This window comes from Gossypium hirsutum, chromosome A07, assembly GCF_007990345.1.
Source record: "Gossypium hirsutum isolate 1008001.06 chromosome A07, Gossypium_hirsutum_v2.1, whole genome shotgun sequence".
Lineage (NCBI taxonomy): Eukaryota > Viridiplantae > Streptophyta > Magnoliopsida > Malvales > Malvaceae > Gossypium > Gossypium hirsutum.
In genome coordinates, this window is record NC_053430.1 from 80,599,894 (window position 1) to 80,613,365 (window position 13,472).

Here is a 13,472-nt window from a genome sequence, read left to right on the forward strand (position 1 = left end):
TACAAATACTTTTGAATTTAAACCTAACACTATTTAGATGATACAGCAATTTGTTCAGTTTGATAGTTTGAAGGATGAAGATCCCAACACTCACTTAGCAAACTTTCTGGAATTCTACGATACATTTAAAATCAATGGCGTTTCTGATGATGCCATTCATCTTCGATTGTTTCCCTTTTCATTGAGGAGCAAAGCTAAACAGTGGTTGAACTTGTTACCATGAGGATCAATTACTACTTGGGAACAAATGACCAAAAAAGTTTTACTAAAATATTTTCCGCCGGCTAAAATGGCTAAATTACATAAAGATATCTCTTCTTTTGTACAGATGGATTTAGAAACACTCTACGATGCATGGGAGAGATGTAAGGACCTTTTGAGAAGGTGCCCTCACCATGGGTTACCGCTTTGGCTCCAAGTACAAACATTTCACAATGGTCTGAACCCTTCGACTCGGCAAATGGTTGAGGCAGCGGCGGGTAGAACCATCAACAATAAAACACCGGAAGATGCCTATGAGTTTATAGAGGAGATGTCACTGAATAATTATCAGTGGCAAGTCATGAGGACAAAGCCAACGAAAATAGCCGGTGTTTATAATGTCGATTTGGTCACCATGCTCGCTAATCAGGTAGAACTCTTAAATAAAAAGATTGATGGTTTTCTTAATTCTTCATAGGTTCACCCAGTAATGCAGTGCGAAGCAAGTAGCGGTGGAACAAACCATTCGGAATACCAACCTTATGGCCACAACATGGATAACGAGCAATTAAATTACATAGGTAATAATCCTTGACCTCAAAACAATCCATATAGTAACACTTATAATGTAGGTTGGAGGAACCACCCAAATTTCTCGTGGGGCGGTCAAGGAAATCAAAGACCACAACATCCTCCGAGCTACCAACAACCACCCTACCAATAGGAAAAGAATCCAAACCTTGAAGAGATGCTCTCAAAGTTTATTTCAGTGTCGGAAACTCGTTTCCTGAACACTGAGACAACACTTAAAAATAAACAAGCGTCGATCCAAGGGATCGAAACTCAGATAGGCCAGCTGTCCAAACTAATCTCCGAACGACCACAAGGTAGCTTGCCAAGTAATATTGAACCCAACCCAAGGGAACAGCTCAACACAATTAATATTCAAGATAACGAAGGAGCCGTTGAGCCTGGACCAGAACCGAGGCAAGAAACTGTGGTAAGCAAAGGTCAACATGAGGTAGATTATAATAAAAACAAACCAGTGGCTTTCAAATATAAACATCATGTGCCATACCCCAATGTGACAAGTAAAGACCGCTCAGATGAACAATTTGGTAAATTCCTTAAACTCTTAAAAAAATTGCATATTAACTTACTGTTTATTGAAGCTCTATCGCAGATGCCAAACGCAATGAAATTTTTAAAAGAGCTTTTAGAAAATAAGCGAAAGTTGGACAAGGTGTCACATGTGGAGCTGAACGCAGTTTGCTCAGCCATTCTCCAAAATAAACTACCCAACAAACTAAAAGATCTAGGGAGTTTTACTATTCCTTGCTTAATTGGTAGTTTAAACGTTAATTATGCATTGGCTGATCTAGGGGCTAGTATCAACGTCATGCCTTACAAAATGTTTAAGGAACTAGGTCTCGAGAAACCCAAACAGACTAGGATGAGCATTCAAATAGAAAATAAAACTATAAGATTTCCTAGGGGTATTATTGAAGATGTGCTAGTTAAAATCGATAAATTTATATTTCTCGTTGACTTTGTTGTTCTAGACATAGAAGAGGATAGCAACACTCCCTTAATTCTAGGAAGGCCCTTTTTAGCAACTGCTAAAACCATCATTGATGTTGGCACAAGTGAACTTACACTCTGGGTGGGAGACGAAACAATCACCCTTCAAGCTTGAAATTCTGTCAACACATCAGGAATTGAAGGTGATCATTTAAACCATTCTACTAAACCTAACAATATGGTGCAACCTACTTTGTAGAAAATGAGTCTGAAAGAAGCACATGAGTCGTTCTCAAGTAATAGTAGAGGGCCTGTTCATGTAGATCGAAGACTACAAAATGAGGAACTCGATGAATGGCAGAAGCACAAACCAAGAACACTCGACAAACCGAAACTACGCCAAAATGAGCCCGATACCTCTCCAAATCAACTTAAGATTGGTGATAAGGTCTTATTAGATACTGCAGATCCCCACATTATCACTACCACACCGAATGAAGAAATCCTTTTAATAGTACTCAGTACTTTTCCATTCGGTATGGTGGAGGTGAGTCATCCCAAGTTCGGCACTTTTAAGGTAAACAACACCTGCTTAAAACCTTATTTTGATAAGATTGATAGCAGGAATGAGGAGTATAAACTCCTCAAACCACCATGACCATTCACTGAAGAGGTAAGTCGAGCTTAGACTATAAATAAGTGTGACAGCCCAAAATTGACCCTAGTCGGGAAGTGGTTTCGGGACCACAAAACCGAGTTATGAAAATAATTAATTGTTATATTCTACGTTTATTATGTGTGTACATGCATATGTGGAAGTTTCATTCCCTAATTTTGCCAATTGCATGAGGAATTATTAAATAGGGATCAACATGAGACATGGTGAAATATGATAGGCTAATTTTAAAGGGCTTATTAGTGCATGTCAACACAAAGGTGGACTTGCATGTCAAATTGCCCAATTTCCTTATAGTGGCCGGCCAAGGTGGGTTGATGATGGGCAATATATTTGTGAAATTGATATTGGGTTGTGGGATTTAATGAATAAAAGAAAAGAATAAAAAGAAAGCAAATGAAAAAAAAAAGGCTTCATCCTTGTCTTCTTGGCCGAATTGAAGGAAGGAATAGGGGCAAAGAACTTTCGGCCATTTGAATGCTTAATAAGGTTAGTATATTGTGTTAAAGTTGTGAAATTTTAGCTTGTTTTAGGTTAATTATCATGGTTCTTACTTAGACCATGCTAAATTTTTAACTTTGATGGATGGATGGAGCATTCGGCTATGGCTATTAAAGAAGGAATTTGATTATTTCCTTTAAGTTTTGATGAAGAATGTGTTGAGGAAAGAAATTGATCTTGCTAAAAATATAAATTCTAAATGCTCATATATGTAATACCCAAATAAAAATGCTTGATGTCTTGAACAAATATTGTTTCGATGGGTGGAATGAGTAATGTCATGTATAGGTTTCGGCTATGGATTTTCATGTTTAATATTTTTATGTTGGTGTTCAAATTGAAAATGGATGTTAGTTGTGTTATAACACTTGCTTAATGATGAAAGGATCATGAGCTTAGGGCTTGAGAGGCATTCGGCTTTGGAGTAAAAATAATAAAAATGGTGTTTAGTCAATGCAAGTGTCCATACTTGTAGAATGTATTGAGTGTCGCAATCGGCCTTAACATAGACAAGTGTGTGTTCGGCCACATAAATGAGCACCTAAGTTGATGTGTATGTTCGGCCAAAGGTAAGCATGTTGATGGCTTTATCTTGACTTAGAAGATTCGGCTAAAGGGAAAATTAGCTAATATGTCGAATTCGATTCGTGATTTCGTACATATGTGACTCTAATGTCTAATGTGTATATGGACTAAGTACCTTGAGGTTCTCTTTTGATGTTCGAGTGAATTGTATTGAATCATTTGATGTGATTAAAAATGCGTATGACCATTGTGTATTTGAGCTAAAAGGTGGCCATATGACCCATCAAACTCCTTGTCATATTCGGCCATAAGCTAGCAAAATGAGACTTTAATGAGTTAAATTTGTTTGAATTAGCTCAAGAGCTTAGAGGACCACAGTTGGATAAGGGAAAGGAAAAAGTGATTGAATAGCTGTCGAACTCGCTCGACCACATCCGAGGTAAGTCTTCGAGTAATGACCCTACTTGAATTATATTGAAATGATTAGTCATACTATGACGGATAGTCGAATGTGCATAGAGATTAAGTTATAAAGCCAATCGAAATCATGCTCTTTGTGTGTGTGGCTATTGAGCCGAAATTTGAAAGGTTTAATAAATGATTTGTGTTTGAGCCTTAGTAACGAAAATAAGATATGGATGTGTTAAGATTATTGATATATGTGTGCATGAGCAATTGATATATCCGGGCTAAAACCCGAAGGCATTTGTGCGAGTTGATATATCCGGGCTAAAACCCGAAGGCATTTGTGCGAGTTGATATATCCGGGCTAAAACCCGAAGGCATTTGTGCGAGTTGATATATCCGGGCTAAAACCCGAAGGCATTTGTGCGAGTTGATATATCCGGGCTAAGACCCGAAGGCATTTGTGCTAGTTGATATATCCGGGCTAAGACCCGAAGGCATTTGTGCGAGTTGATATATCCAGGCTAAGACCCGAAGGCAATTGTGCAAGTTGATATATCCGGGCTAAGACCCGAAGGCATTCGTACGAGTTGCTATACCCGGGTTAAGACCCGAAGGCAATTGAGCTGTGGTTATGTCCGGCTAAATTCCGAAGAAACTTGGGTTTGAATGTGAGCGTTTTGTGCTGTAATAAATTCAATTAATACGCTCGACAAACCCAAACGATAAGGTATGTTTGCATGTGTCGATTCGTTTTAAATAGTATTCGTTCAATCGACTAACGAACTTTCGGCTTTTAGATAGGTTGATACCTTGTGTGTGTATATGTTGATGAAGTGTGAAGTAAGTATGATTATGAGAATATGAATTAATAAAGTGATTCATTTAGCTATGTGAATGTAATACTTTAGTCAAAGCCGATTTCATTACTTGAAACTTACTAAGCTTTAAAATGCTTACCCCGTTGCTTTGGCTCTCTGTTTTATAGATTTTGTTCGTTAGCTATCGGATTCGGGATCATCGAAGTCGAAGTCATCCACACTATCAAAGCTCTTTTGGTACTCTTTTAGTTGAACTCTGGATATGGCATGTATAGGACTACCCTTGTTGTTTTAAGCACTTTTTGTGATGTATGTGTGTACAGCCATGCGAAAATGGCTTGCAGAAGTGGAGTATGGCATTAGACCATTTGTGTTTATGTATGTATATATGGTTTCATGAGGACTATGGTTTGGAATGGAAGTGTTGGGCAAATGATCAGCCATTGGAATGGCTAAATATGATCATATGTGGACCTATGTATGACAAAACCCTAGTTGGTCCATGGTAACCACGAAATAGGTAAAGTTTACCTTGAAAACAGATGCTGACAGCAGCAGTAGTGTGGATTTGAAAAATCACAAAAGTTTGTAGGAATGGAATTAAATAGTGAATAAATTATGTAATCGAACCTTGATGAATCTATTTTCACATGAAAGTAACGAAACAATCATATGAACATTATATTAAGAGATATTAAAGTTCTCGTGAAACAGGGCCAGAACGGTTTCTGGATCTCCTGTTTCGACTTTGAAAATTCACCATAAATTTTCCAGAGATAATTAGAAGTCATGCCTTATATGTATGGATTCCTCTCTGAGTCTAGTTTCTATAGAAACAAACGGCATCAGTATTGAAGCTCTGTACAGGGCGATATCCAGGTCGTAATGCGCAAAGGTCAGTGTAGTCGACCCCAGTAACATGGGAGACTTTGACTAATAAACTGTACTAATTGGCCTGGCAAAAAATTCTAGAAAAAAATTTGTAGAAGGGCATATGAGTCTAGTTTCAGGGAAAATTCACGGAATTGGATTTCGAGTTCCAGAGCTCAAGATATGATTTTTAAAGTGACTAGTACGCAGATTGGCAGCTTGTCTGGAAAAATTTTAATAAGTGGTTTGAAGTCTGTTAACACCTCGGGTTCGACTCCGGCGACGGTCTCGGGTTCGGGGTGTTACATTTGATTGGTATCAGAGCCAGGTTTAGTCGATTCTAGGACTACCGTAATGCGTTGGGTCTAGCTATACATGCCATTTTATGTGATTACTTGATAGTGTGGTGATTTCTAACAATTGTAATTGTGTTTATTTATAGTAATGGATCTCGATCCCAACCGAGAGGTAGCTGATGATCTTGAGAGTGTAGCCCCTGCTCCCGCACAAGGGACAGCGCCGGTGGACTCTCAACCTAATGCTAGTAACCCGAATGATGAAGCTAGACAAGCTTTCTATAGCGTGATGAATGATTGGTTCAACCAATACATTCGAACTAATACGGCTGTCCCACAACCTCCATTCCCAACTAATACCACCCCCGCACCTACAATACCTCCGGTAACTGACCAAATAAGGTCAAATAAGCCCCCAGTTGACAGAATCCGAAAACATGGGGCTACTGAATTTAAGGCTACGGATAGCGACGATGCCGAGCAAGCTGAATTTTGGTTGGACAACACTATCCGGGTACTCGATGAGCTATCTTGTACACCCGATGAATGCCTAAAGTGTACTATCTCCTTGCTACGCGATTCTGCCTACTATTGGTGGAGTACTCTGACTTCTGTTGTGCCCCGAGAGCAAGTAACTTGGGAGTTTTTCCAAACTGAGTTTCGGAAAAAGTATATCAGTCAGAGATTTGTCGATAAAAAACGGAAGGAATTTCTTGAGCTTAAGCAAGGTTCTATGTCAGTTACTGATTACGAGCGAAGATTTGTTAGACTTAGTAGATACGCTCGGGAATGTGTTTCGTCCGAGGCTATCATGTGTAAACGCTTCGAGGATGGGCTGAATGAAGATATAAAAATGTTCGTTGGCGTTCTTGAAATACGAGAGTTCGTAGTACTGGTCGAGCGAGCTTGTAAAGCCGAAGAGCTTAGAAAAGAAAAACAAAAAGTTGATGTGGGAACTGGAGAGTTTCGTAAAAGATCTTCGGGAAAGTCTCTTCAACAGGCATCGAAGAAATTTCGAGATGATGCGGGCCAGTTTAGAGGCACTTCGGGCCTTTTTAGACGAGATCGTGATCGACCCCCTGTGGGTACACGAGGCACTTTGGTCGCCAGTGTTGAGAATGAACGTTGAGATAGAACGAAATGTCGATATTGCGGTAAATGGCATTCGGGGAGTTGTAGATTCCATGACCGCTCCTGTTACAAGTGTGGATCAGTTGACCACTTCATTAAAGATTGCCCGAGGCTGTCTGAACAGAATGTAAATCAGAGTGGGAAACCGGGTGCTACCACTGCTCGAGGTAGACCATCTAGAAATGAGGGCAATGCTAGTGGTGGTCAGAGAGGATCTAGAGATGCTACGACCAGATCCGAGGCTCGTGCGCCTGCTAGAGCTTATGCTATACGTGCCCGCGAGGATGCTTCTTCGCCTGATGTTATTACCGGTACTTTTACTCTCTTTGATACTAATGTAATTGCTTTGATTGACCCCGGTTCTACTCATTCTTACATATGTGAAACCTTAGCATCCAGTAAGACTTTACCTATTGAGTCTACTGAGTTTGTAATTCGGGTGTCAAATCCCTTCGGTCGTTACGTGCTTGTCGACAAAGTGTGTAAGAAATGTCCCCTAGAAATTCGAGGTTCCTGTTTTCCGGCGGACTTGATGCTTTTGCCGTTTGATGAATTTGATGTTATTCTTGGTTTGGATTGGTTGACCGCGCATGATGCGGTTGTGAATTGCAAAAGCAAGACTATTGATTTGAGGTGCGCAAATAACGAAGTAATCCGAGTTGAGTCTACGGACTTGGAGGGGATGCCAGCTGTAATATCAGCAATGTTGGCCCAGAAATATGTAAGAAAAGGGTGCGAAGCATACCTTGCGTATGTACTGGATGACAAAGAATTAGACAAGAAACCCGAATCTGTGCCGGTGGTTTGTGAATACCCAGATGTTTTTCCTGAAGGATTACCGGGTTTACCACCTGTTCGGGAGGTAGAGTTTGGTATTGAGCTTGTACCTGGGACTACGCCGATTTCGATAGCTCCGTATCGTATGGCACCAACCGAGTTAAAAGAGTTGAAAGCTCAGTTGCAAGAATTGACGGATAGAGGTTTTGCTCGACCAAGTTTCTCACCTTGGGGTGCACCAGTATTGTTCGTGAAAAAGAAGGACGGAACCATGAGGTTGTGCATTGACTATCGTCAACTGAATAAAGTGACGATAAAGAATAAATATCCGTTACCGCGTATTGATGATTTGTTTGATCAACTAAAGGGGGCCTCAGTGTTCTCAAAAATAGATTTGAGATCGGGTTATTATCAGTTGCGGATTCGAGATTCGGACGTACCCAAAACTGCTTTCAGAACGAGGTACGGTCACTACGAATTCTTAGTGATGCCGTTTGGGCTCACTAATGCCCCTGCAGTATTTATGGATTTGATGAATCGGATCTTCAGACCATATTTGGATCGGTTCGTAGTTGTGTTCATTGATGACATCTTGGTCTATTCAAGAGATGAGACCGAACATGCTGAGCACCTGAGACTAGTGTTGCAAGTTTTGCGGGATAAGCAGTTATATGCTAAGTTCAGTAAGTGTGAGTTCTGGTTAAGAGAGGTTAGCTTCTTGGGCCATGTGGTATCCGCATCGGGTATTCGAGTTGACCCGAATAAAATTTCAGCCATACTTAACTGGAAACCTCCGAGAAATATTACTGAGGTTCGGAGCTTTTTGGGGCTCGCCGGTTATTACCGACGATTTGTCAAAGGTTTCTCGATGATAGCCACACCAATGACGAAGCTACTTCAAAAGGATGTTAAGTTCGAATGGACGGAGAAATGTCAGAAAAGTTTCGATCAACTAAAAACTCATTTGACTGAAGCTCCAATTTTAGTGCAACCCGAATCAGGCAAAGAGTTTGTCATTTATAGTGACGCATCCCTACTTGGGTTGGGTTGCGTATTGATGCAAGAAGGTCGAGTTGTGGCCTATGCGTCGAGGCAATTGAAGCCACACGAGAGAAATTATCTGACCCATGATCTCGAACTAGCTGCCATCGTATTTGCTTTGAAAATATGGCGACATTATTTGTTTGGTGAGAAGTGCCATGTATTTTCGGATCACAAAAGTCTCAAATATTTGATGACTCAGCGAGACTTGAATCTGCGACAAAGACGTTGGCTTGAGTTGTTGAAAGATTACGAGCTTGTCATTGATTACCACCCGGGAAAGGCTAATGTGGTTGCGGACGCCTTAAGCCTGAAGTCATTGTTTTCTTTACGAGCGATGAATGTGCATTTGTCTGTTCTACCCGACAATGTGTTAGTAGCTGAATTAAAAGCCAAACCATTATTGACTCATCAAATTCGTGAAGCTCAGAAAGTCGATGATGAATTGGTTGCAAAACGGGCTGAGTGTGTTCCGAACAAGGAATCGGAGTTTCAAATTGATGATGATGATTGTTTGAGGTTCAGAAGTCGTTTGTGTGTTCCAAGGAATTCGGAACTCATTTCGATGATTCTGAACGAAGCCCATTGTAGCCGAATGTCAATTCACCTGGGGAGTACGAAAATGTACAACGATTTAAAACGTCGATTTTGGTGGCATGGTATGAAACGAGACATCTCCGACTTTGTTTCGAGATGTTTAATATGTCAACAAGTGAAAGCGGAACATCAAGTGCCTTCAGGATTACTTCAGCCGATCATGATACCCGAGTGGAAATGGGATCGAGTCACAGTGGACTTTTGTGTCCGGACTGCCATTGTCAGCAAGTAAGAAGGATGCGATTTGGGTTGTTGTCGATAAACTGACTAAGTCGGCTCACTTTATCCCCGTACGTACGGATTTTTCATTGGATAAACTAGCTGAATTGTACGTTTCTCAGATTGTGAGATTACACGAGGTACCTGTTTCTATCGTGTCGGATAGAGATCCGAGATTCACCTCCCGATTTTGGAAGAAACTGCAAGAAGCTTTGGGTACCAAGCTGCATTTTAGCACCACTTTTCATCCACAAACCGATGGTCAATCCGAGCGGATAATTCAGATACTTGAGTATATGTTAAGATGTTGCATCCTCGAGTTTAGTGGTTCATGGGAGCGGTATTTGCCTTTGATTGAATTCGCTTACAACAGTAGTTTTCAATCAAGTATTAAGATGGCACCTTACGAGGCTTTGTATGGGCGTAAATTCCATACACCATTGTTTTGGACCGAGCTCGGTGAAAGTAAAATTTTCGGAGTTGATTTGATAAAAGATGCAGAACGGAAAGTAAAAGAATCCGTGAAAGTCTGAAGGCAGCCACAGATCGCCAGAAGTCGTATGCGGATTTGAAACGAAAAGACATCGAGTATCAGGTGGGAGACAAAGTGTTCCTTAAGGTTTCACCTTGGAAAAAGATACTCAGATTTGGCCGTAAGGGCAAGTTGAGCCCGAGATTCATTGGGCCGTACGAAATCTCCGAACGAGTTGGTCCGGTTGCGTATAGATTGATTTTGCCCCCTGAGCTTGAAAAGATTCACGACGTCTTTCATGTTTCGATGCTTCGACGCTATCGATCTGATCCATCGCACATAATTAGCCCATCAGAAGTTGAAATTCAAGTCGATATGAGCTATGAAGAAGAATCGATGCGTATCCTAGCTCGTGAAGTGAAGGAGTTGCGAAACAAAAGAGTTCCGCTAGTAAAAGTGTTATGGCTCAAACACGGGATCGAGGAAGCTACTTGGGAAACCGAGAGCTCGATGAAAGAACGATACCCAAACCTATTTACCGGTAAGATTTTCGGGGACGAAAATTTCTTGAGTGGGGGAGAGTTGTGACAGCCCAAAATTGACCCTAGTCGGGAAGTGGTTTCGGGACCACAAAACCGAGTTATGAAAATAATTAATTGTTATATTCTACGTTTATTATGTGTGTACATGCATATGTGGAAGTTTCATTCCCTAATTTTGCCAATTGCATGAGGAATTATTAAATAGGGATCAACATGAGACATGGTGAAATATGATAGGCTAATTTTAAAGGGCTTATTAGTGCATGTCAACACAAAGGTGGACTTGCATGTCAAATTGCCCAATTTCCTTATAGTGGCCGGCCAAGGTGGGTTGATGATGGGCAATATATTTGTGAAATTGATATTGGGTTGTGGGATTTAATGAATAAAAGAAAAGAATAAAAAGAAAGCAAATGAAAAAAAAAAGGCTTCATCCTTGTCTTCTTGGCCGAATTGAAGGAAGGAATAGGGGCAAAGAACTTTCGGCCATTTGAATGCTTAATAAGGTTAGTATATTGTGTTAAAGTTGTGAAATTTTAGCTTGTTTTAGGTTAATTATCATGGTTCTTACTTAGACCATGCTAAATTTTTAACTTTGATGGATGGATGGAGCATTCGGCTATGGCTATTAAAGAAGGAATTTGATTATTTCCTTTAAGTTTTGATGAAGAATGTGTTGAGGAAAGAAATTGATCTTGCTAAAAATATAAATTCTAAATGCTCATATATGTAATACCCAAATAAAAATGCTTGATGTCTTGAACAAATATTGTTTCGATGGGTGGAATGAGTAATGTCATGTATAGGTTTCGGCTATGGATTTTCATGTTTAATATTTTTATGTTGGTGTTCAAATTGAAAATGGATGTTAGTTGTGTTATAACACTTGCTTAATGATGAAAGGATCATGAGCTTAGGGCTTGAGAGGCATTCGGCTTTGGAGTAAAAATAATAAAAATGGTGTTTAGTCAATGCAAGTGTCCATACTTGTAGAATGTATTGAGTGTCGCAATCGGCCTTAACATAGACATGTGTGTGTTCGGCCACATAAATGAGCACCTAAGTTGATGTGTATGTTCGGCCAAAGGTAAGCATGTTGATGGCTTTATCTTGACTTAGAAGATTCGGCTAAAGGGAAAATTAGCTAATATGTCGAATTCGATTCGTGATTTCGTACATATGTGACTCTAATGTCTAATGTGTATATGGACTAAGTACCTTGAGGTTCTCTTTTGATGTTCGAGTGAATTGTATTGAATCATTTGATGTGATTAAAAATGCGTATGACCATTGTGTATTTGAGCTAAAAGGTGGCCATATGACCCATCAAACTCCTTGTCATATTCGGCCATAAGCTAGCAAAATGAGACTTTAATGAGTTAAATTTGTTTGAATTAGCTCAAGAGCTTAGAGGACCACAGTTGGATAAGGGAAAGGAAAAAGTGATTGAATAGCTGTCGAACTCGCTCGACCACATCCGAGGTAAGTCTTCGAGTAATGACCCTACTTGAATTATATTGAAATGATTAGTCATACTATGACGGATAGTCGAATGTGCATAGAGATTAAGTTATAAAGCCAATCGAAATCATGCTCTTTGTGTGTGTGGCTATTGAGCCGAAATTTGAAAGGTTTAATAAATGATTTGTGTTTGAGCCTTAGTAACGAAAATAAGATATGGATGTGTTAAGATTATTGATATATGTGTGCATGAGCAATTGATATATCCGGGCTAAAACCCGAAGGCATTTGTGCGAGTTGATATATCCGGGCTAAAACCCGAAGGCATTTGTGCGAGTTGATATATCCGGGCTAAAACCCGAAGGCATTTGTGCGAGTTGATATATCCGGGCTAAAACCCGAAGGCATTTGTGCGAGTTGATATATCCGGGCTAAAACCCGAAGGCATTTGTGCGAGTTGATATATCCGGGCTAAGACCCGAAGGCATTTGTGCTAGTTGATATATCCGGGCTAAGACCCGAAGGCATTTGTGCGAGTTGATATATCCAGGCTAAGACCCGAAGGCAATTGTGCAAGTTGATATATCCGGGCTAAGACCCGAAGGCATTCGTACGAGTTGCTTTACCCGGGTTAAGACCCGAAGGCAATTGAGCTGTGGTTATGTCCGGCTAAATTCCGAAGAAACTTGGGTTTGAATGTGAGCGTTTTGTGCTGTAATAAATTCAATTAATACGCTCGACAAACCCAAACGATAAGGTATGTTTGCATGTGTCGATTCGTTTTAAATAGTATTCGTTCAATCGACTAACGAACTTTCGGCTTTTAGATAGGTTGATACCTTGTGTGTGTATATGTTGATGAAGTGTGAAGTAAGTATGATTATGAGAATATGAATTAATAAAGTGATTCATTTAGCTATGTGAATGTAATACTTTAGTCAAAGCCGATTTCATTACTTGAAACTTACTAAGCTTTAAAATGCTTACCCCGTTGCTTTGGCTCTCTGTTTTATAGATTTTGTTCGTTAGCTATCGGATTCGGGATCATCGAAGTCGAAGTCATCCACACTATCAAAGCTCTTTTGGTACTCTTTTAGTTGAACTCTGGATATGGTATGTATAGGACTACCCCTTGTTGTTTTAAGCACTTTTTGTGATGTATGTGTGTACAGCCATGCGAAAATGGCTTGCAGAAGTGGAGTATGGCATTAGACCATTTGTGTTTATGTATGTATATATGGTTTCATGAGGACTATGGTTTGGAATGGAAGTGTTGGGCAAATGATCAGCCATTGGAATGGCTAAATATGATCATATGTGGACCTATGTATGACAAAACCCTAGTTGGTCCATGGTAACCACGAAATAGGTAAAGTTTACCTTGAAAACAGATGCTGACAGCAGCAGTGGTGTGGA

General features: G+C 40.1%; 1 non-coding gene across 1 annotated transcript; it reads right to left on the minus strand.

Annotated features, from left to right (window-relative positions):
- Positions 1-296: 296 nt before the first annotated feature.
- On the minus strand, positions 297-402 carry LOC121204151 (small nucleolar RNA R71). Its single transcript, XR_005899079.1, has one exon. It is a non-coding gene; the product is annotated as a small nucleolar RNA R71 (small nucleolar RNA).
- Between the last annotated feature and the right edge of the window lie 13,070 nt (positions 403-13,472).